The sequence below is a fragment of the Heliconius melpomene genome, chromosome 18, assembly GCF_056956725.1.
Source record: "Heliconius melpomene rosina isolate 202511_hmr_F chromosome 18, ASM5695672v1, whole genome shotgun sequence".
NCBI lineage: Eukaryota > Metazoa > Arthropoda > Insecta > Lepidoptera > Nymphalidae > Heliconius > Heliconius melpomene.
The window spans coordinates 12,808,374-12,834,128 of NC_140406.1; the positions used below are offsets into that span (position 1 = coordinate 12,808,374).

The 25,755-nt window shown below is 31.5% G+C and overlaps 1 protein-coding gene across 13 annotated transcripts in view; it reads right to left on the reverse strand.

Moving 5' to 3' along the window:
- LOC146529629 (zinc finger protein castor homolog 1-like) overlaps nucleotides 1-25,541 on the reverse strand; it is a 78,536-nt gene extending 52,995 nt beyond the window's left edge. For 10 of the 13 annotated variants that reach the window (XM_085201489.1, XM_085201487.1, XM_085201484.1 and 7 more), the window contains exon 1: nucleotides 25,230-25,541. The gene's annotated coding sequence lies outside the window, so the exon portion shown is untranslated. The remainder of the gene's footprint in view (nucleotides 1-25,229) is intronic. The other 3 variants (XM_085201490.1, XM_085201488.1, XM_085201483.1) reach the window with 1 other exon arrangement.
- Between the last annotated feature and the right edge of the window lie 214 nt (nucleotides 25,542-25,755).

Sequence of the window (25,755 nt, forward strand, 5' to 3'; positions counted from 1 at the left end):
CTAAGTAGTTCCTAAAAAGCGTACATTATAAGAAACCTTTTCTCAATTAGGATGTAATCGCTAATTTCTTGGTAAAGTTCGTGACAATTCGCCTGTTTCCGTTTGTTCCTTTTGTGCACTACACCATTAGGATTTGTACCTGGAAACAAAAATAAAATACGTTAACATATATTATAAAGAAATTTTGGAATTTAATAGAATTATTCATTTGATATTTATATATAAAACGATAATGTCATAAAATAAGGTTTACATGTTACAGATAGCAACAAGCAAAACAAGTTACAAAATAACATATATGTTATAATATATCGCTGCTTGTGAAATATTAAAAAAAAAAAACAAATAAAATATTCCTACAACTGTCAAATAACGCGCATTCTGATTGAGCGTTAAAATTTTAAAGCCAATAGGAATCGATTCCAAATTTAAAATCTGATACACTCCAGCAGCCGATACAAAGGAATGGAACGAGCATGACGATTCAAATATTTTCGAAAATGGAATATTAAGTGAAGCTATTATACGATCGAATGATTACTATTGCTTGGGAAGATGACGGACATGTTAACGTTACCCCGTTGTTAGATTGTGTTTAAGTATTTGTAAGACATTGTGTGTGAATTTAACATTTTTTTATTTTTTCCATTAAATCAATCAATATTATTAGGTTAGAAATATTTTCAAATTTTAAGACATTTGACATTTCTTTAAAATTTGTCACTTATCTAAATATTTATAGAAAAAGTTAACCCTATTGTACCAGTCAAATGTTTTTTTTTTAATTAAACAGACTTAATTTCTATAATTTTTCACACAAAAGCAATACATCCAATAGGTGTTACGTCCCATTTGCGTATCGAGGGCAACGACTTGCGTATGCTGTGCGTGTGTCAAGCGACCCCTTAATGCGAGTTATTGGTTACTCATAAGTGCATGATAAATGCTGAGTGTCCACATATTCATATATGTACACATATATACATCGCCTAGCGATGCTCTGACATTTAGATTTCTAATTCAAACATGCCAGATATAGCTTTATGTCTATTTTATATGTCAATTTTATATTGTTTTCAGATGATCTGTGCTCCTTTTGTAATTTAAATGAACATTTTTATTGACCATTTTTGATATTTGTAACAATTCAAATTTCTGGTATCAATTCGTGGTTCTCATATTCCAATCAGAACCTCGTAAGTTTTCCTAATGCTCACTCATGAGGGCCCATTGTGACACGACATACGCCATAAACACCTAATTGCCAACTAATCGAGCACGCACACAGTTTTATCAAACGCTCTCTTATTAATGTCAATAAATCTCAAGTTATATCGCATAATAAGCACACTCTAAATCACGACTGCGTACTCGCCAACGTCTTTATCGTAGATGTGAAAACGCTGTGATTGTCCATAGAAATCCGCCCACGCGAAGAATAAAAACAGATCGTGGAGAGTTCCACAAAACATCATTAAATTGAATATTTCGTTTAAAAAGCACTCCACATATCTCGGCCATTAATCACTAAAACTACCGACCTTCAAGGAGAACATCGGAATAAAATCGGCAATCGAAATAAAGCACTTAAAGCGAAACGTCATTATCGCACAACATAAATAAAAAATAAAAACGCGGGAATCGAACGCAAAAATTGAATATCGAAGTCGATTTAAAACAGAATACGAATTTTAAAAATACGAGCACAGTCGAGCGGCATTAATTAAAAATTCTCGGTAGAATATTCAAAAATAGAATTCGCATTCGAACGCTCCTTGTACGGGCTCGAAGTTTGAATTTGGAAGCAACAAAAGAAGGAGAGCGCGGGAGCAACCCTTTTAGCGCTGATAATCTGTTCCCCGACCGTGTTGTGTTGTGCTTTATTTTTTATCTGTTGTCACTTTTTTGTCTGAACCAAGATTGTACACAACATTCTTTACTTCGAAACGAAGCTTTTTAAACTCGCCTCGGGGCATATTCCTTTTTTGTTCTCTTTAATAACAAGACTTCGACCGATTTAATTGATGAATGATCGCGGAGAATACTTGAATAGCTGTAGGTTGACGTGAAGTTTTATGTTTTATGGACAAATTTGATATAAATCAGTTCTAGACTTTATAGGAATAATAAACTATTTTTTTTTATATATATATAAATTAAGAAACATCAAAGTATAATAGCGTGCACGATTAATCACCGTTCTTTATCTGCGAAGATAATTCAAGCCAATGCAGTACAGGACAAATTGTAAGCGTTTTTTGTTGTAAAAAAAAAATAACCGTGGCACAAAGAGTCTGGCCGTGAATTGTTGAAATATAAAATTTAAAAATAGAACTCAATCCTTCCGCCCTCGGTCGGGCGGTTAGTGCTTTACATGAAATATTATTTTATGGAATCAACATCTGCGGCCGCGCGCTGTGTGCGTGCGAGGGGTTTATGTACACAAGTGAAATTACTTAAAAGTAAAACACTTTCAAGTGGATGGGAACATTACAAACTCTGTTTTCACTCATGTTAATTTTAGATTTGAGTACTCATTCATTATAAAAATATTTTTTGGTTGAATGCTGTGTGATTGTTTTGTAATGTTCGGTTAAACTTTTTTTGTTTTATATTTTTTTTTATTTAAATTATTTGCACAAACATAGAGCAACAGACTGTTGTTACCTATAGTGATTTTTGTTTAGTTTTGTTTTTTGTCATATAGCATCTCGAGGCATTGCATGTGGAGCGGCGAAACTCAACGCCGTGCTTTGCTTCGACACCAGAGCGAAGAAATGAAAATTTAAAATATTTCATTTCCTCGAGTGGTAAATGAACGCACAACAATATAGATATAGAGAACATTATTTGTTATAATGTTCTCTACATCTACATATTACAGGCATATCTATATAAAAACCTAACACTAACATTATTTAAAAAAACTAATTAAAAAAAATTGTTTAAAGGCCCGTTCCGTACCGCATAACACTTTCCGTACAATCCATTGCAGTCGTCAAATCACTCGTCGCGGATTCATTTTTGTGGAATTGGAACGCAAAAGGGAACCGTACCATTTTGTAATTACGTTTATGTTCCCTCGTCTATACTTCATACTCTATAGTTAACATGTATTAAGATTTTAAATTATTATATGGATATTGTATGATTTATTTTAAATTTTGTTTTTGTACTATATTTGTATTTTTTTCCTATTAAAGTTTCAAGTAAAGTAATCGGGCAAGTATAAACAACTTGTATATAATTTGCTTAATATTACAAATCTAATAGTCTAAACTATTTGACAAAAAAATTAATACAAGGTTTATTATGAGGCAACTTAAAAAATTACCTTAATTTCAATAAATATGTTTTTTTTAACCCTTTACCGATTGGTTTTGTTTTTTATGGATAAATCGATAACATCACTAGCAACGTTGTATTAAAAATCATTGTCATTTATAAAAATATAAGGCAGATAAGTAAAATTTATGCGATAGAGTTTCCAAACTTTTTATAAATGTAATCTGGATTGGATGGATTTATGCCAGCGGCTTGCAAGAGGCACGGGTTCAAATTCCGCTACGCATTTTTTTTAAACGTTACTGAAAAGTATTTTTCCTTTATAAGCGAAGAATAAGACTTTAAGAATGTTAAAAATATACTATTTTCTTATAAATCACTCTATTAAATAGTCTCGATCTTAAAATATATTTAAAATGATCACTGACTGGAACAGCAATACGGTTTAAAGCGGAACCATTGTGAGATCTCAGCTGTGTTAGTTTTCGGATTACGTTTTTGAGTTAACCCTCGTTTTTAATTTTAACTCTTTTGACTATTTTAATATTTCTGGAACGCTTTTTAGGGCGAGGGAGTTTTTTTGATGCCCTTTGTACTTTTATAGTAATACATGCGGGCGTTGTATAATTTTATTTTTAAAATGATAGAAACGTGCGTGGTTATTGAAAGGGTTAGATTTAGTTATGGCTTTTAAGTATGGCTTCCTTTATTATTTTGAATTACATTTTATATCAGAACTGATCGATAGATTATTGTTTTGTTCGAATAAATTGAAAATGAGTTATTGTATTGTGTGTCTCTGTTTCTATACTTAACTACAAGAAGAATGTAAACAGTAAATCTGATAACTTGTGTTAAATTTTATACGCTCTTGCATATTGCTAGATAGATGAAACACCTACACTTAAAAGTTCTCATTCTCGCGGTTAATCACTTAAATATTATAACAAAATATGAATATATTTTTTAAAATATATAAGTAATTGTAAAATCATCAATATAAAGCTTAAGTAAAATAAGCATTGAAAATCACCCCAATTTGGATCATTTCTTAAGCAAATCAAAAAATTTTCATAATTTTAAGTCCGAGCAACGTAACCGTACAATGAAGGACACATTACTTATAAATTTTAAACGCTAAACAGTCCTAATTTATTACGATTACGAACCAAAAGCCGAATCATTAATGATTTATCAAAATGGCTGTCAACATGACGTATACAAAAAAATGCTAACAATTAACATCGAATAAAAACCGCTGGGATAAAAAGGAAGCTGGCTTTCGTGGAAAAAAGGCCAGGGTTAACGCCCTTAAGGGATAAATATTATATTAGATAATATCTTCCTAATTGATATACAAGGCTGGTCATATTAGATTTTATTAAAAATCCGATCTATGACGAACAGTCAATGTATAATGCACATAAGAAATGAAATTATAAAATGCAGTTCAAGTTATGATGATATTTCTACAGAATCTAATACGTTGCACGTTTTGTATGGAAGAATATATAAAATTCAAGTAAACCGTTAATGTACAGTGTTGTTGTGGGACTTAAATAATATGTTACAGGATGTTCACTTGAAGTCACTCATTACGATTTCTGTAGTCCAAGAGGCGGTTATTAAACACATATTTATAATTAACTTGATTAATTATACATATTTTTAATGGAATACAAAAACTTATATATCAGTTTCCAAAAATAGTGACTTTTAAAGTCGTGATCCTAGAATATAGGCGGACTTGATACTTGTATTTTTTTTTCGTACAAAAGCTTGAAGTATGGAAATTTACATACCTACATCTAAAGCAGGCGATCACTTATTTGTGTAATTCATAAAGATAATTGAAATATGTATAGAATTTAAGTTATTAATAAATCTTAATTAAATAAAAATAAGAGAAAGTGACAAGAAGAAGAACATGAAATAGATAATAAAAACCTTAGAAAGCATTTGACTTCCCATACCTCTCTAAATGTATATTTCATTTATTGAAAAATTTTTACTAATACTGAGCAAGATCTTCAAACACAACACAAAAAAAATACAAAAATGAAAATCCTACAACCGTCTCTCATACCACAGAGTTACGTATTAAATCGTTCTGTAAAAAGTAAAGGCAACAGCTGCGCGCACACAAACGCAAGTATTAACACACTCGTTGAACACATTATGGCATTTACTCAACTCTTAATGTGAAACGATAAAATGACACTGGATTATATTAGTCTAGATCTAGATTTATTATTTTATTTATTTGTCTTGACTCATACTCAGAACGAAGAAGGCAGACTTAATTAAGTGTTAACTCACTCATTATTCCTCTTTTCGTCAATTCAGAAATCTCTTGTTTAACTTAGTCGCGTTAAAGAGACTAATGATAATATCGTTATTAATCATTATCATTATAATCATGAATCGAAAGACTGATTTAGATTTTCACTTTTGGGAATGAAATTTCATCTATTCTTGGTTTTAGTAACGAGAGAGTCTTAACACACTAAGTTTAAGTCTACCCTACTATATATAAGACTAGCGGCCCGCTCGCGGTTTCACCCGCGTGAACTATGTTATTGTTATTATTTCTGTCTCCGTGACTACGTCCTAGTGACGTGTATGCAAAATTTGAGACTCCTAGCATTTGTAGTAACGAAGTTTCATACAAACTTTCGACCCCAAAAACAACCCCTTAGAAGTCGAATATTGCAAATTCCCTTCTTAGCGAGCACCTACGTCCTATAAGTAACTCCTATGCAAAATTTCAGATTCCTAGCACTTGTAGTTTCTGAGATTTCGTGATGAGTGAGTGACCTTTCGATTTTATATATATAGATTGATACAGCGTCAGGCTAAAAGAAGTATATTTTTTTTATACAGGAATGTTATGGCTCAAGAGTCGCTTTTTTTAAATTATTCTTTTGAGTATTTCAAATTTGACATTATGAAGTAAACATTTCATTCCCAAATTCAGTCATAAAAGGTATTAACGTTACATGAGAGTTCAACACGTGCATGTTTATTTACAAAGATATTATAAACAATTCTTTAATGGAGATTTTTTTCAATGAAAAGTAAACTTTAAATATACGTTTAACGTTAATTTAATATTTTAAATATATTATATCTACCTACTTATCAAAAATTATTATTTATGTTTCGTTGCTCTGATGAGAAAAAACGCGGTGTTGAGTCCCACTGATCGAATCGTCAATATTTTTAATTCGGACGGAAGAAAGTACGGAATGGAGGGTATTGGCACTCAATTCTCTCTGCCTATCTCTATCTTTTAAACAAAGTGTGAAACTGAAAAAGAAGCCAACCGAGCTTAATCTTAATTAAAAAAAGCTACGCACGTAAGTCAAAATTCAAGACAGCCATTATAAAAAAACATTTAAATACCCTACCCATAATATTTATATATATTTATGTATATTTGTTTAAGTTTACCGCCATTTTATTTTATATAACAATGGCACCAGCAATAAGTTTACACAAGTTAATAAAAGCGGGCAACGCTTTACGACGGCGTTCTCAATAAACACGAGTTAAGCATAATGTTAGTGATTTGACGTAAATGTTGCTTAATAGTCCTGTAATGGCTGTATATACTGGTTCAAGTAGGTATTTGGTAAATAATATATAAATATTAGATAACAGCGTTGAGTTATGCAATGTCTCGAAATTTAGACGAAAATATTCATGAAAAAGATGATGATGTTAGATGGAATATTTCAGAAGGGGCGGAAAGTAGGGACGCGAGTATCTTAATGGGAACGGAGTATCTTACATTAGGTTCCCAGGTTCCCTCTGTCTACTTTGTACTTGTATGCAGGATAAGAGTCAAGCTAAAAAATCATGTTTATGAAGCGCATAAGCTTAATATGATATAATTCGATATTGTACAAATTGTATACGTGCAGGGTAAGCCTGACTTAGAACTAAAACACTTTCTCCTAAGCTATATTTTATTTTAATTTTTATAAACACAGTACTTTCTTTGCAGGAAAAAATTAAATTTTAATATAAAGTAAAATTAAAGTCATTAATTAATATATTTAAGCAAACTTATCCTTTTATAATTTATTTTTACAATCTTAAACTAATTAAAGCATTATCACAACGTTATGTCATAACGAAAACAAAATTACACGTCCTTACGTCCCATGTGTGTGTGTGTATGTATGTATGTGGAACAACAAAACGCAACCTGTAAATAGCCAGACGTCTGCGAAACGAGTGACGTCGGCACCGATATATTATCAATACATGTTATATATATGTTATTTGTTGTCTATTCGTAAAAATTATATTAATTTTTGTCAAAGTAGCGATGTCAGTTAAATTTCTAATTTTTTTCTAAGACATTACGGGGAAAAAATATAGAAATACAGAAAGAAAGTTAAAATTTAAAGTTTAAATTGAACGAATATGTTACCTACCAAATTGAAAGTTTATAGTTATTTGTTGTAGAGCTTAAAAGAGCCGAGTAGTTAGAGGTATTTTTTCAGCTTCATGTTCAGATGGAATATATTGTTAAGACAGTCCGTTCTACGCGCTCCGCCTAGCTTCTCAGAACTCAACGTTTCGCTTTGTCAAAATTACTTTATCAATGGAAAAATATAAATGGCACAATATTTACAAGAAATTCGATTATTTGCTTCTATTCCACAGTTGCTTAAATACCTACTGGAAAAATATCACAATTTTTTGCACGAATACAATTCCTATATTTTCTTTCTCTTTGTACGCCACAAGCTTTAGACCACAGTACCCTATCTCACTATTTCAGATGATTATACACACAAAACGACAATATCTCGGAGTATGCTACAAGCAATTTACTCTTACAATATTAATATGAAAACACATTTATGATCAAGTGTCTGTAGTCGGCCGGCATTCCTCGTTTTGTTCTAGATCTGCGCAGACGCATAAATAACAACAATATTTCGTCGAGACTTAGAATAGTAATATTAATTAACCTGAGCACGCCGCGTATTTCATGCGACCCGCGGTTTCTGCGCGTGCGCACCTGCTCGCTACTCTATTATGTGTTAACTTTATTGTTTTACTTACTTATTGTGCTATGTTTACGATTTATTTGAAACTTGAAAGGTGTTTGTTTATATACGAAATATGTAAATATTGCTTGTATTAAGAAATATATTCGCGCCACTGCAATGTTTAGTTTTGCTATTGGAAATGCAGCTGTTGCGTTCGTTGTATGTATTGAATTAATTCACTGTGAGAAACTTACAACTGATTCTAAAAATTAATTATTTAAAAAGGATTCCGATTTTAACTTACAAGGAAATCATAAACAGTTTAACAAAGAGAGAGGCTCATTAATTTTCAAAAACACAGGCGAGCCGTGCGTTATTACGAACGGATCAATAAATTACAATCATTTGCATATAGCGTACATGTAACTTTTGCATGCATGTAGTATGTACGCACATGCACATGCATGTACATGCGTATACATGCGTATGCGATAATAGACTACGCGGAAAACAAAACGATAAATCTGCGCGCATTTTTCACAAACGCATAAAATCCAAACGCACTATAATATAATTGAAATGCAAAACGCCGAAATATAACCGTCTCATTCCAGCGCCGTACATTCCTCGCTTTCGTGAGGCGCACGCGCCGATTCGCGGCTTAAAATAAAAAGCTTATATCTATCACTTAATTAATTGAAAATAGCTTCTATTCTTCTAGTTTTAAAGTACATTTTCAAATACCCGATAAAGTTAAAATGTTTCGTTTATTCACTCAAAGTTGCTATTGTATCCACGACTGCTCACAGAAGGCTGTCTGTCTCGTTCTAGCGCGATAGCCGCGTCTCGCTCGTGCACATGTCAATGCAATTTATTGTAGACGTTAATGGTGCTGATTACAAATGTAAATTTTCAGTCCGCGACGGCGTTGGTCGGCTTTTTTCTCTACTCTATATGGTATTAAATTGTAGCAGAATTATTAATAACTTTTATATTTCTTGCTATTTATCGTTTATTGTACTGCGAGCCCATCATTATTGTATGTTTATTACGACTGAAGTTTTGCTGTCCACAGTTATTTTTAACTTGAGAAAAAATTAAAGGTGGTCATTCGGTCATAACTTTAACGCAATACAAATAACGAGACCGACAGATGAAGCCCAGGCAGTTGCAAAGGCTCAACACACTCGTATCAGACATTATTATGTCAAACCTAGATTATAATTCTGGCTGCAACATCAGATAATATACCACAATTAAACATTATAAATCACTGTAAAAAGAGAACCGAAACGTACTTATCTATTCGCATAGGGTTTTATTTATAATGACCACTTTGTATTGGCATATCCATTCGTCGGTTCCGTTGTAATACGCTAGGATGTAGGGTCGTATTAGGGATCTGGTAACGCTGGTCGGCACTACAACGGTTTCCCAAGCGAATACCGTGTGTGAGCTCTTGCCAATTTTCAGAAAGACAGAGCTAAAATAATTGCATAGGCGCCCTATTTCGAGCCGAGACTACTGTTTAGATAGTCTATTCTAACTATTATTTGTTTGAATCACTCGGATGCATCGCGAAACACTTGGTGCTATTTTAAAATTTAAAATTAAAAAAATAAAATGTAATATTAATCCTGGCAAGGATGAACTGTCAAAAGTGATTACCGCCATTCTTTATTAATTATCATTCGCGCTAATGATAATTAATAAAGAATCATTGAGGTGTGAAGCTTTTAATTTCTGCAGCAATGATTAACAACTAATATATTTTAATTATATCTACGTATATAATATTTTAAACTCGAATCGAATAAAACTTTACGATAAGGATATAGCCGATTGTAGTGTGTGTAAATTTAAAAATATTAGTTGATTTTATATGCATTTAAAAATCTGCTAACGGACACTATGTTTCAGAATTTAAATTAAATAATGTTAGAAATTTTAAAATTACAATACTCAACACATTTCATGTATGCAATAAGGGAGTAAAAAAACAGTTATTTCAGTTTCACACTGTATCTGTTATGTAGAAGGGAAGGAAAAGAGAACATAGAGTCAAAAAAAAAATGTTAAAGAATGTATACATTGCGCCTAATTAAGCAAAAAAACGGCGTTAAATTCCGTTGATTATTAATAATAATAATAATCAAAAGTATTCACCGAAAATAAATCTAGTTTCTATCTTCAATAATTTCGTGTGATAAATAGTTAGACGCTAGTTATATTTGTAATGCATTTGTCTATTTCACGTCTCGACGTGACGTGGTCCGTACGTATGCGATGACCACTGCCGAATCGATTTTAATTAATTTTAAAATATATTTTAATTATTTTAAATATTGAAAAGCGAATTAATATTAGGAAACCTATTGTAATCCATAAATACTAATATAACGAGTATAAGGTTGAAGAGTTAATCTAATATCAGGAATTACTGATCCGAATCGAAATATTCTTTTAGTATTGGATAGTTCATTTACTGGGAAGGCTGTAGTCGTATAAATAGTTTAAATCTACATTGTCTCTAAGTTGTATACTTTCTTATCCTCATCATTCTTTAATAAAATTATTGAAATATATATGAATCAATATTTTTAGAGAAAGAACAACTTAGGTTACCCAATCTTCAATGTATTTGGATATAGTTAAAAAGTACTTATCAATAGATTTTTCCCTCAAAAATGGTAGAATACGAGTATATGACGATAAATCATTCATTTAGATTTAACAAATATTTTTGCGGAGGTGGTACTCGTTTTGGCAATACTTACGTTATATTCTAATATTTGGCACTGTCACAATAAATTGCACTTCTCTGTTTACGTGCATTATTCCTTGACAATGCAAATTTAGAAAAACCTATTATTTGTGCCAAATGCAACGAATGTGTATTTTGTATACCTGTTTATTTCTGTTCTTGGACGTCATTGTTTGATAAAAAGTTAGTTTTAAAATATAAAATATAAAATCAGCTTTATGCTTTATCCCATAAAGGTACCCACATGGAAGGTAAGGGGAACCTAGTGTTAAGATTTTTTGGAGATCCACCATTTAATGGGTAAGGTGAAACTGGAAAGCAGGTATATATTTTGTTTCTGTTTTAATTACAATTTTTACATATGAAGAATAATAAACGTACCGATACACAACTAAATAACCACTTGGATTGTGAAATTTAAGATAAGTTATTTGAGTCTTAAGAAAAATATTTCATGACGTTACGTAAAATGATTCTGGAGCTCTCAATTTTTACTTTGTATTGTTAGCTTAGGCAATGTTTACAAAATAGTTAAATGAGATACTAAAAAAATAACTTAGAAAATTTTAAATATAGGACATATTTATTTGAAAATTTGTATAGTTTTGACAGAATAAGTCGTCGTCTCGACCATATGAAGCTTAATGCTGGATAAGTTTGGAATCGTAATTGGCCAGGATCACAAGTTAGTTCGTGCCCCGACTCGCACTTGGCTGGTTTAAAGTAGATGTGCCCATACCCTTTTTTGAGGGCCAGACCTTTCTTTTGCGCTCTAGTAAAAAGCACTCTCCTTCTTTTTTATTTGCTTAATTCGTTTTACCTTGACTAAAATTATCTTGCATATGCATAAGTAGACAGACAAATTCACAACCTTTGTTCCCAATCTTCGAAATAATCTATAATTTAGTATCTTCTTTCTTCAAATGAATAAAATATTTTCTGAAATTAAGATAAAACATTTTATAAATTAAAAAAGAAAAGTGTTTCACGCTTCATTATCTAGCACATACTCGTATCGATGATATACGTCAGTAGGTATATCGAATGAAATGCTCGCAAGCGTTGCAATCTGGCATACTTTGATTATTGATAGATTTACTTAATGCTCTTACAGGAAATACACGGAAAGTCGTGATTCGATATAAAATTGGTTAACATTTTGATTTAATACAAGAATTTATCATTTAGTTATAATGTCAACTTAGCAATAAAAAGTAAGTTAAGACAATTAATCTAACCCTAAACAGGCATCGAATTCACATACCTTCTACACCATAACTTTAAAAAAAAAATCAAAATCATGGTGACTATTAAAAAAAAACAATTGAAAATATTATTCAATTTGAGCCGCGACTAAATCAATAGAAATAAACATGACAGTCAGTCAGTTCTGTTCGGTAATAATATCAGAAACGCTTCACGCGTTCAGCTTTTTAGATATCGTTTTTATTAATACATACATATTAATGTTGCTATCTGAAGCTAACGAAAATAATATGATTCGCATTTGTTATATATAAATCATAATCGACGTTAGATTTGCAATGCTGGTACACTACACTAGTTTATTTTACATTTATAATCTGTGACGATAACTATTTTACTTACTTTAACGAAATAAAAGAAAAATCATTTTGTTCATTAGATTTACATTTTAACGTTGAAGTTTAGAAATATACAACGTTGGTAGAGCACAGTACTCCATCTGTCTATCTATATATAAGAAATTGTACCTTTTTTACTTTAAATAGGAAAAAAAAGAAAATATGATTCACATTTCAATACAAATCAAATCAACGTTAGATCCGCAATGTTGGTACACAGCACAATCTAGCATGTACCAGCAATGAGCAGTCGGCAACAGCGACATTAGCACACAATGACGTACAGAAAGAAAGCAATATAAGCTTCGTGCTTTTCTAAATTCGTATACAAAGCGACGTTCGAAATACGAAAACGTATCGGCCAATAGCGCTAGAGCGTATGCCAAAATGCCAGAGCCCAGGCGACACAAACAATTAGGAATGTATTCTGTTACAAATTCAAAATATCTATACATACTACTTAAATTAATTTATACATAGAAATATCTATACGAGTATATCAATTGAAATCAGCTAAACCAGTTCTCGTATGACCGATTATAAATAGGTAGGTGAGAATTTATTGTCCGTTATTTATAAATTCGTTTAAATGTCACGGGAACAATGGAGTGCGGTGTCTATTTGAGATTGATGAGTAACAAATAATCCCGGCGTTGGAAGTAAACCTGCGCTTGCGCAACCCCAGATCGTATGAGAACTTAAGATCTATAATCTCGTACCTACAGTAATAGTTACGTGAGCTACGACCGACTAATCTTGACTGGCAAAGGCGATTTCACTTCGAGCCCAAGCGTAAGTTTTTTAACCGCGGAATCCAAATGAAAATCGTGATTGAGCTCCCAAAGGCCGAATTATAATCGCTGCCTCTTAATCGCCACTAAAAGACGTCTTAAAATTCGATGGTCGCATTCATCAAAAATAAGAAAATAATTAATACTCGGTTCGGAACGTGAACCGGAGCGCTTAGAACGGACATAACAATAAAACAATACGCCGCTCGCAAACCGAAACAAAACACAGAAAAATATGAATTCCGATCGAAACGCTCCCGGGAAACAAAAGATGGCGGATTTTAATGAAATGAAATAAAATATAAATTCCTTTGAAGCGAGAATTCTTACATTTTTAATTTTGCTGCCGCGGAACTGGAATGGGGGGAAAAACGGACAACAAGCCGGCCACTGATTGAGGACGGCCTCACTAAATCAATTAGATATTCATTTTTATTTCTTTATTCGTGTTTTATCGATTTACAATAGATCTAACGCTCGTACTACCGCTCTCTCTACACTTGGACGGCAGAATTTGAAAAATATTGAAACGACGGATTTAATACTTCAAGACAATAGACAATAAAAAAGCAAACTTGAATCGAGAGCGATGTCAGTGAATAATAAAAATCTGAATCGAAATATCAATAAAACATAAATTCCCACAAGATATATGTATGTATGTTAGTACCTACATATATATTAAACGATGTATAGTTTACGATGTAGAAATAATCCAGATGCGTTATTGAGTAGACGCAGGCGCAGGCGCATCGAGACGAGCGAGATGTGTTTTTTTATTTATTTTCTTAAACACTTATGAGTAAATTATGTCAGTTTGAACACGCCATCTAATAAAAACGTCTTTATCGGGAATCTGGGAATATTTTACATCTGGCCGATGAGTTATTTTAATTAATTCTGTCAGACGATTTGAGAATCGATAGTTAATTAATAATGTACAAGATAAGTCCCGAGATAACGCTCGATATAGCAAAGTTTATAATTAAAATCAGAACAACATTAATAACGTTAGACCATGACACATGCTCGTAAACGATTAATACATTTTTTGCTTCAAAACTCAATTTTTCATATGCATAAATTATATTCGCCATATTCGCGATTCGGAGTCCGTCGCGTCATAAGTAAGAATCAAATAACATTGTTGTCATTATCTCGATATTACTAAAAAGTGGATCTCAAAATCGATTCGTGGAATAACGATTTATTGCAAAAAGTTGTTTCTAAAACGTTGGGTGGCAATAAAACCAATTAGTTTTATTAAACGAAGTATAATTATCTCGTGTTTTAGTTTTTAATGATATCGATAACGGCGTAACATGTTATCTTTACGGGTTGTGTAATATTACCGTCGTAATATTACCAAAAAGCGAGATTACCAAGTAATCAATTTCGGATGAACATATACATTGGCAACAAAAACACATACAGATTTCAAAACACCGGTCAGTAATAAAATCAATCATATTCAAACGACTACCGATATAATTTTTACCGCTGGTTTTCTTTAAAAATAGATATTTTGAGTGCTCAGATAAGTTCAAGATGGATGCGTTCACTTTTACCTAATTCATAAGTGTAATTACAGATGTTTTTATGCTTCAAAGAGATTTTATTAATGTGGTATAGCTTACTCAAGTATTATAGAGGATATAGACATGCAATATTAGGTTAATATATTTTTAGACTTGTTTGATAATTATTAAAGCAATATTTTATATTTTACTTAAAAAGATGCTAAAAAGACTGAAGAATTCATGTATATATGGAAAGAGTGAATGAGGTATAAAGAGATTCCAATGCTTAGAATTACATTGTCTTCTGGCTCTTCCACCAGAAATAAAGGAAACACATAAAGAACTATTACGAAATCAAATTATGATTTTTAAATACCCAAAAATCTAAATATATACACTTAGTAATTTAAAATCTGTAAAACGTAAAGAAACTTGAATAAAACATTTAAAAGCCGATGCATCACACCGCCGCCGTCGTCACCAAGCGGGTGTGGCTAGTACATAATTATCCCTCCCCGAGCTTTCATTGAGCATTGTTTTCATACGACCTCTGCTCTGACAGACACTCGTCAGAACGAGCGCGTTCACGCTAGTATAATTATTAGATACAAGTGAAGAGATATTTACCTGATTTTTGGTATACGCGTGTGGATTTTTATTGTATAGTGGATTTTTATTTTTATTGTTATTGAGAGGATTATTACATTAAAAGTTGAAAGCTTTGATTGCTTTTATAGGTTGTAGGTTCAATTTTTCGAGATGCCAAATGAATCATTCCTTTAACTTATTTTTATTAATATTTTATACTTCCTCTTTCAGTTAATACTGTACAATATAACAAATACATTTAAAATTGCACACCGCCTAAACGACATGAAACACTCTCACAACCATTCAAAACGTATCTCGAACGCCAATCAACGAAACCAAATAGTCAAATCGAAAACGAAAAAAAAATAAATCAAACATCAACCTACCTAACCAACCGGGTCATGTCTAGACAAAATTTTTACTATCAATAAATTCCATTGTACTGTCATTTGTATGAAAGGTGAGAGAAATCGCAATCGGATGAATTCTGAACGCGTGTAGTTGCGTAACCACGTAGGTATTGTGGCGGCGCGTGCCCGTGCAGGGTGGCGCATTCCTGGGCGTACCACTTGCGATTCTACACTGATAGCGGTCAGTCTCCAGAAATATTGATCTATGATCATTTTTTTATGGCCAGTGACTAAAACGCGATGAGTGTGGGTTCAATTATAAGGGTTGATGATTTTGCGGATTATTTTTATATCCTCACTTTGCTATGAGGAAGTACACTTCCTTCCTTGGTTTGTGTTCAGCCTAAGCTGTGCAATTATTTTATAGAATAATAAAAATAATCAGCATTAATGCTGCATATTGTACTTTTTTACATAAAATAGTAAATACTCTGATAAAAGCATCAATCGGTATAAAAAGTTATGTTATTATATGAATTATAATTAAAAAATAAACACATATCATTTGTGTTTTCCCAAAACTCATAATAAGTAGATTAGAGATCAACAAAATCGCTTATCCAAATGAAAAGATACGCGACCGTAAATTATAAAAGCATAAATAATATATTGCCAGTTCAAAAGCGCACGTGAAACGTTAAAACATTTCAAATTTCGAACGTCAGCAAAAGCTAAAAAAGTAAAACGGTCTTATCTTAAACGCGTCGTTCTAAATTCAAAATATAAGTGAAGCAATTGAAAAACGAAACGAACTAACTTCATATTACAAGCGCGTTCCAAATTTAAGAGTATTCAAATATCGAACGAGACGGATTATGACGTGCGGGGCTGGCTGGAACACAAATTATGTTTTCCTGCAGACTTCATTTTTTCTATTGATAATAAACATTTGAATTACAAATACATTTAATGGGTAACTATGTTTGATGAACAATATTTATAATCCATAACATATATCTTAAAGAACACACTCAATCAAATAAGATTTGAATAAAATATTACCCGAATGTATAAAATCATATTGCTGGCCGGAGCTAGTTTCGTTTCGGCGGAGATATGATCCCATTGATTGATGGGTGACCACGCTGGGGTTCAGCCGTCCAGTCTCGTACGACCTGAGATTTGTATCGGTGTAGAGTCATTTGCGGGTCATAGTGAAGTGGTAATCGTTTGATCTAAGAGTGTTGACCCCGTGTCTGTGCGGTAGAATGTACCATGTTTTGGACTTAATTAAAAATGTATAAAGTATGTATTGCATGTCACGACCGCCCCCGTGTTTGTCGAAGTTTTAATTTTCAATCAGCGTATAGATTAAAGATAAATATTGATAGAAATATATTTTAAAATGAGCTTTCTGAGATAAATATAAAACAATTTTTATTGTGGCCAGTCGATCAATCATACAAATGAACCTAAAAAAGCTTACAATTGTAATATAATTAAACGGATCATTTGTCCTTCAAAATAGAACTAGTATTAATTTCAATTACGTCATCAGCGGTTTTGCTTTTAGCCGAGTAAAATGTACGATTTGTCACAAAATAATAAATGTCACAATGACAACCCATGCAATTTCCTGAAGTCATCCAATGTTTCGTTGACTCAGGGTTCTAAGATTTCTAAATTCGAATGTTCCCGTTCTATTTTCAAAACAGAAATTTGAATATGAACCGTGTATAGGATGATGGAACGCTCCCTGTTTGTAATTTGAAAATGGAACGTCTTATTCTTATTATGAATGCGTTAAGGATGCGCAAGAGCATGCCTCTGACGGTTTAGTAACTGATGCATTAATGCCTCGAATGATCTCTCGTTTTTTTTTGTTCAAAGTCCGGAGATTGGTCATTACGCATCTGAATATGTGTTCTTAACAAAAAGACGGATCACGATTCGGTAAAAAGTTTTCGACTGATGCTTGTGATGTAAGCGAGTAGCAAACGTGCTCTTTATGTTGTTAGAATTTGAAGTTTCCGGCCCGAATTGAAAGTCTGGTCGTGTGAGGCTGCGGCTAGGCGAGCTTAATTGACTCGATTTAAATATCGATTCCTTTCCCAAAATGCGTGTGTACTACTAATATCTTCTATATCTAAACACATGCTAGGATCAAAGTAGAACGCCAATTAAAAATAATTTTTAAACAAGTATTCTAGACATGATAGAGCAATTTGCATCTAATGAAATTTCTGTACAATCAAACAGATATTATGACTTGTTACGTCTTGTGCTCTTGATCGATATAAAATATTTTAGACAATTTCTCGTTTTTTAACATTCGCTACATTTATTTAGCCTCGTTATTGTGAGTTTTAATGGCTATTACACAATTTTATATCGTTATAAAATATCATTTAGCTTAGTCGGCTTCAACCTCCATCTATTTACTTCTTGCGAAATTTTAGAACATATCACTTAATTTGTATTAAATTAGCTTGATTAAAACAGAAATATTTTCTTAATTACTCACTTAAACATTACTTTATATATGTAAAAAATAATAATAATAAAAATGTTTAATTTTGTGTGAAAATTTGAATCAAATATTAATAGAGAATATTTTTAGGCAGTTCGCCTATCCATGAGAAATAGTAAGTATTGCTAAATATGAGGACACTTTGATAAATAAAAAAATATAATTATATTTATTAGAATATAAATAAAGTAACTGATCTTTTCCCATTCTTTTCTTTATTTCTCAAGCATACGTCAGTTCATAATTAAACTCCATATTCCTTAAACAGTGGAATTAACCCCAATTGAGGGATCGCTCTATTTAAATTACTCGTAACGTACTATTCAGCTTTGTGGAAGTTTGACACGTCAGCGTCACTTTAATCTATTTGTCTCACTGTCGCGTTACTTACGAAATATCGGACATTTCGATACATAACTACCTATTTATTATAAAACAGCCCTTCTAATATTACGGTAACTTACAGGCAACGCACAGACCGACTTAGGATATTGAAATTTACTATGTAAGTGTGGGAGAGTAATGGAGCATTAAGAAAAGATTTTTTGAAATTCCTATCGGAACGGCTTGGTTCAGTTTAGTTCGGTTTGTTGAGGGTTGTTCAATTTACGTCTTAAAATCCACACAAATAAAGTTTAGGACGAATATAATAAGGTCATGAATTTCTTATGTACGAATACACAAATCAAAGTAAATAAATATATTTATATAAATTATTTATTGGAATACGAGATTAAGTAGGTATACATATACAATAAGTTTTTTTTTAAATTTAGAGGCCGAAACTGAGAACTCACTGTCAAATAGAACTCGTTCTACATTTGAACGTAAATCGAAAACAACGTTTGAATTTGTTGGCCAGCCTTGATCGCCAATTAAAAAGTTTGAGTATAACAACATATTAAAGGTTATCACATAAAAGCCAAATAAAATGTTATCTAAACGAAGAGACCGTTTTAAAGTTTCGCCGATTCAGGAAATCGATTTTACAACAAAAAAAACTATCAATGAATTATAATTGCTGAGCATTTTGTTGATTGAATTTGAAGAAAGATTTAATTTAACGTTTCCTGTTGTCGTGAATTATCTTTATAGGTTTTTTTTACTTAACGGGCTTATACTTCAAAGATGAATTTCCTTCGTTCATTTTAATGAATAAAAGTTGCATTGTAACAAGCTGGCTAGTAATAATCATATTTGTGCCGGTCGACCCGCCATCTTTATAAACAATGAGCTTTATTGTCTCTTCTTAATTCCATTTTTGAAAAAAATAATTTCGCGTTTAATACTGAGCTTCATTGATTGTTCATTGTTGAAGAAATATGAACTTTATACCCTTGTTGCAAAATACATTATGCATTGTCACATGTTGGCCAGCTGGGTTTTCAATATTCTCCTTTTATAAGCTGAAATGAATCTTATCAGCTCCAATTAAGATTTAAAATGGCTCACTAATTAGTTAATGACAATTGCATGTGTGGCGCGAAGGAGATGCGTATAGGATGAGAGCGAAAGGCTCCAAAATGCACGATTCCACAAAGTGTTCATTAATTATTATAATTAAGAAGAATATCGTAGTAAGCCTAATATTGGAGCTTTTGGTAAACAATAATTATTTATGTTTGATGTTGAAACACTTTACTTACAAGCTCACTCAAACTAGTTAAGTATAGTAAACTATACTTTACGTTTTTTTAAGTAAGTTAATTAAAATTAACTTACTTAAAAAAACTTCATCGTTCATGTTAAATATGTCATAACTGCTAATAACACAATATGTTAACACAAAACATATTTCTCCATAAATAACTTTTTAGAGAATATTCGATAAGTAAATGTTCTAGCCTTATAAGCTAGAAGACAGACTAATAATTACTCAATTAATGGCTAAAGTTAATAAATGTACACCTAATTAAAATTTACTGTAGCAAAAACCGTCTCCAATACTAAATAAGGCATCGCCGCGTCCGCGTTGTTGTTCCTAGTTTAAAGTAACGAGACAAAATAACCATCAAATGTCAAAAATAATAGTTTCCATTCCCGTAATGGAGACATCAGCTGAATAAATTGCCAATCTACAATTGTAAGTAACAATTAATAAGCTGTATATGGACAGGATCTGGATGTGACGGACAGATGTCCGAACGTAAGTGCTTTTGAGTAGCGTTTGTTAGTCAATTGTACGGTTAGACATTACTTTTATACAACACAAAAATTACATGAAAACTATTTCTTTATATGGCTTAGCTACATATATTTCTATTATTTTTTATTACATTATAAAAAAATCCCACAGATTCTAACAAGAAATTAACAATCATGCACAATCTGTGCCAATCGGAAATCGGAAACATTTGAAATTGGAATTCCACGGGCGATAAGCTTTAAACTTCTAAACGATTGGCAGTTTTGAAAATCGAACACTCTTTTTATCGAAACCGTCCAAGTGTATTTGAATGAGTCACGTGACGTGATTCAATACCATTGTTCTGTACAATACCGAGTACGAGTCCGAGTAAATTAGGAAATGTGTTTTTTATTGGAAATCCATTTTGAATTACAATTGGGAGATATATTATTATGATACACGTACATACATACACGCGTTTCCAGTTAGCACCGTGAGAGTATTTGAATATTATAGTCCCTTAGCGAGTACGAAATTGACAGCGCGGCCGTAACAAAGGCTCTATCATAAACTTATACAATTTAGTGAGCCCATATATTTTTTTAGCTTCTCGCTGTATCCTACATATATCAGGGTAGGCAGTGGAAACTTAGTGTTAAGACACTCCATTCCTCAATTTCCGCCTAAATGGAAAAACAAATGTTTAGTGTTCTAGCTCAGTGTTGCACTTCGTCTTATTACCTTAGCCAGTATAGTACTGGAATACAATCAAAAATATAATTCCTTAACTAATACTAAATTGACAACAGCGGTAACAAAGGCTCTAGCGATAAGCTTAAACAATTCTTTGTTATATTTCTTTTAATTTTATTAACTATTTTCATGTTTCGACAAACGTTTCCCGGTTTGTATTGTTTTAACTTTATATTTATATCGTAATCACGTTCACGTCGAGTTTGTTTAAGGCTCGTGACGTCACCTCCGTTCGCCTGATAAGACGGGCTTCCGGTCGAAATCCTGGCGGGTGAATGGATGTCCGAATGAACGGCCCGCGACCTTATTCGTCGTAAGGACGATTTTTTTTATGATAACATTGGGCGTGGGCGTTTCAGATACAGTTAAGAAACATTTGCACTTCGTTTACAGTCAATTATAGTTTTTAATATCTTGAGTTTTATTAAAGGCCTTTGAAATTCCTCACTTTAATACATTATTAAAACAAAATAGCATAAATACATAAAATATATAAAGTATTTGTTTTTATTCGCAATAAGTCTTATTTGTACATTCAGAAACTTAAAAGTACGACTTATTGTAAATAATTATATTGCATTCAATAAATATTCTACAGAAAAAAAATACAAAATGAACTTAACAAGTAGTTTTGCTATCTATGGTAACAAAATTGACAATAAAAAGAATATTGAAATGACATATTTTATTTAAATAATGGTTCTTAGTCAATTATATTAATCGATTAAAGTCTATAGCCATTGTTAAGAGAGATAAATGTTATTTTTATTTGAAAAATATATTTTAACAATAAATATAATATTTTTTTATATTAATTTATTAAAAAATACCTTATTTAGTACAGTTATTGGTTGATTTATTAAAGTTCAAGTCTAAACATGCGAGTTAATAAATATTTATATTGTAAAACACAACTTCTTAGTCAATTTCCATATATTTTACAACAATAAATAATCTTATTATTTAACTTTAGTTATATTTCGTATATAGCAGGGCTCGCAAACACCACAAATATTCGAGATGCGGAACTCAACGCGGCACATTTTCTACCAAACGAAGAAATAAAAATAATAAATTTCGCCGAGTGGCTATTGAATCCACGACCACTGTAGTCCGCACCACAATACATGAAAATTAAATTAGAAATCCGTGACTGATTGATGTACTAATAAATTGCAAGATAATTTTTCCAAGATATCTTATACTTGATCTTGTTTATATCTTTTTTCTATAATTATATAGAAAATTATAATATATCAGTTAAGTTTGTACTAAAGTTATTTTTTCTACACAGAGTTAGTTCCATTGGTTACTTTCTGCCCCGCGGTGTTAATTACACTTTTTCGTAATTACTAACCGCAATGGAAGTGATTGCGCGCCATTAAAATCGTATCTCAAGTTTATTTTACTATTTTTATAGTTTATAATACAATTTAAATGTAAAAGTTAGTTACAAATACGTAGTAAAAATAAAAATATTTAATTTTTATAGCTTCACGCTGTATCTCGCATACCTATAGCAGAGTTTGCAGAGGAAACCTAGTGTTGAAACACTCCGTCCTCTATGAACCGCCTAACTTTCAAAACATTAAGTAGCGGAACTTAAAACTACGACTTATTACTAGAACGATTACGTTTTATTACTTTATTATTAAAACTACGATTTATTACTAGTCAATCAAAATAATTAATGATTAATTCTTTAGTGAGAATCGAACCCACAAACGTCGCGTTTATTCTCCAACTGCCCCACGATGGTCTCCAAACAATTATAATAAATTTTAACAGTTAAAATTCTCCACATAAAGTTTATAAAATATTATAAATTGTTTTAATAAAATATAACTATTTTCAAAGGAAAGACTGAAAAAAGTTCAATGATTTATATTGAAGAACGAGACTAGACGAGACACTCCTTATACGTTAAGTTCAATAAAATAATAAAATTTCCTATTATTTGCTATAATGGATAAAATATGAACTTTATTGACTTGCAGTTGTTTTACTAATACTGATAGCCAATTATTTTTATTATTATAAATATACTATAAAGATACATATTTCCTTGTAAATATAGTTTTTTTTTAGTTTTATCAGCCGTATGAGATAGAGAAGGAATTAATTATTTATAAATTATATAATATCTTTTCATGAGTGACTAAATTAGATATTTTTCGATTGGAAACTGTGAAATTAAATAAATAATCTATATTTTCTTATAATATAAGCTTAACGGATTGGAAACGGACGTTTACCTGATGTATCTTTTTATATAGCGCCTGTAACATTGTCTAATAATTCAATTTTAATATGTTTTCAATTGTTATTAAGATTTTATGAACATTTTAATTGTTTATATTATTCTTCATATTTGATGAATTTATGTAATTACTGTAGAGTTGTTTGTTGGCTTTGGCAGTATTCTAACATCAAACCTACTGAGCCCATTTCCCAATAGTAAATAGTATGCATTTAACTTGTAGTTAAGTTCATTTTCAAAAACTGAGCCCATTTCCCAATAGTAAATAGTATGCATTTAACTTGTAGTTAAGTTCATTTTCAAAAGACAAAGTTCTTACAATATATCTGTGGGACTGTTTCTCGAAAACCAAATATAATGATAAATTTCTCCGTTCTTTTTTACCAAAAAATACCACACGTTTGAATCGCGATACCTAAACGTCGTAGGTATTACGAACTACCGACTACTGGGAAATAGAGCTAGGCAGTTGTCTCCAACGATTCTAACTAGATTTACCACATTAAATGTAAAATTTCCAATATATTTTTAATTATTTACATTCGACTGTAAATAAAATTTGAAACGTATAAGTAAGGAAAATAACAATTTAAGCTTAAAAATTTTAACAATAAGGAGTAGATAGGTATATCTACATATTTTTTAATTATAATATCTTTATTTAATTGGATGGATGAATTTAATTAAATTTTCATCCAAATATCTACGGAGGAAACAATGAATGTTACTTAGAAAAGTTTAAAGAAACGCTTTACAAGTTTATAATTAAATTATGTTAGTTAGTTTAAGCTGTAATCCTTTATGCGAGATAATAAGACGTTTATGATTATATGGTCTATGATATTTTAGGTTTATTGTATATATTTTATAATTAGTTAAGTTTTTTTAGCTTCACGCTGTGTCCCGCGCATAGCAAGTAGAGGGAACCTGGAAACCTAGTGTTAAAACACTCTATTCTAGCTAAGGCACTTCCGTTCTCCACATTCCGACGAATTCTCGAGTCATTGTGTGTTGAGTGGTGGGATTCAACGCCGCTTATCTTTAGGTTTATTTTATATATTAATAGAATAAATAATATAAATAAAAAAGTCAGTCTTTGATTAGTGCCAGATTACTTACGATAGTTCTGGTGTAATTTTATTTATATAAGACTTTTAACTTTGACAGAACTGTATTATATTATAAACAATAGTAGATTTGAATCCTATACCTCGTGATCTACATGACCTATATGACCCTCACATAGCTAGAAAGGAAAGTAACGATTACTTCGCTTGATAAATATTTATATAGATTTTGTGGAATTTAAAAAATACTTCATCATTTGACTGTATGCTACGTAGAATTTCATAGACATAAGTATAGACAAGACAACTTATTAATTAATTAGTAAAATTAGTTTTTTTACGTAAAAATCTATTATATGATTTTTTTTAAACTAAATTTTCTTAAATTTGAACATCAAAATGGATCATTGGTGTTAACCTATATTTTTTACTCTATTCTTATAAGCATTAAAATTTCTAGTTCTTAATAATAAAAAATATATTCGTGGCATACATATATGTTAGTTGATACAAAATTATTTACTAATCTTTATATCAATATTTACAAATAATATTTGAATATAAAACATTTGCTTACCTTAATCTAGGACATCCGAACTTGAGTAAATAGTAGAAATAAACATCAAAGTCACACAGTGTCACAGCGATCACAAAATCCAAGTTAATAACACAATAAAACACACACAGGTTGTAATAAAAAAAAGTTTGTACTAGCTACAACTTGGCTGGAAAAAAAAAACAAAAATCTAAATCCACGCTCGGGGAGCGCGCGAAAAATTCGAAAAACAATACGAAATAAAAATTCGGAGCTCGCAAAGGATACAGCCGCGCGCGCCTTACACACGCGACTGAAAAAATTGCTACAACCGCGTAAGACTTGGAAACTAAATCAAAATACGATAGGAGAGGGACGAGTCAGCCGAGGCCCCACCCTTCCCCCACCAGCGCGACAAGCAAAAACATTCATAAAAACCACGCACGATTCTCGCGAAATTAACAATGTTTATAACTTACTATACAACAAACGTTACCGAACGATCCCATGGATTACAATTTACAATTTACAATTTACATTGAACGTTTAACACAATATCGATATTAAA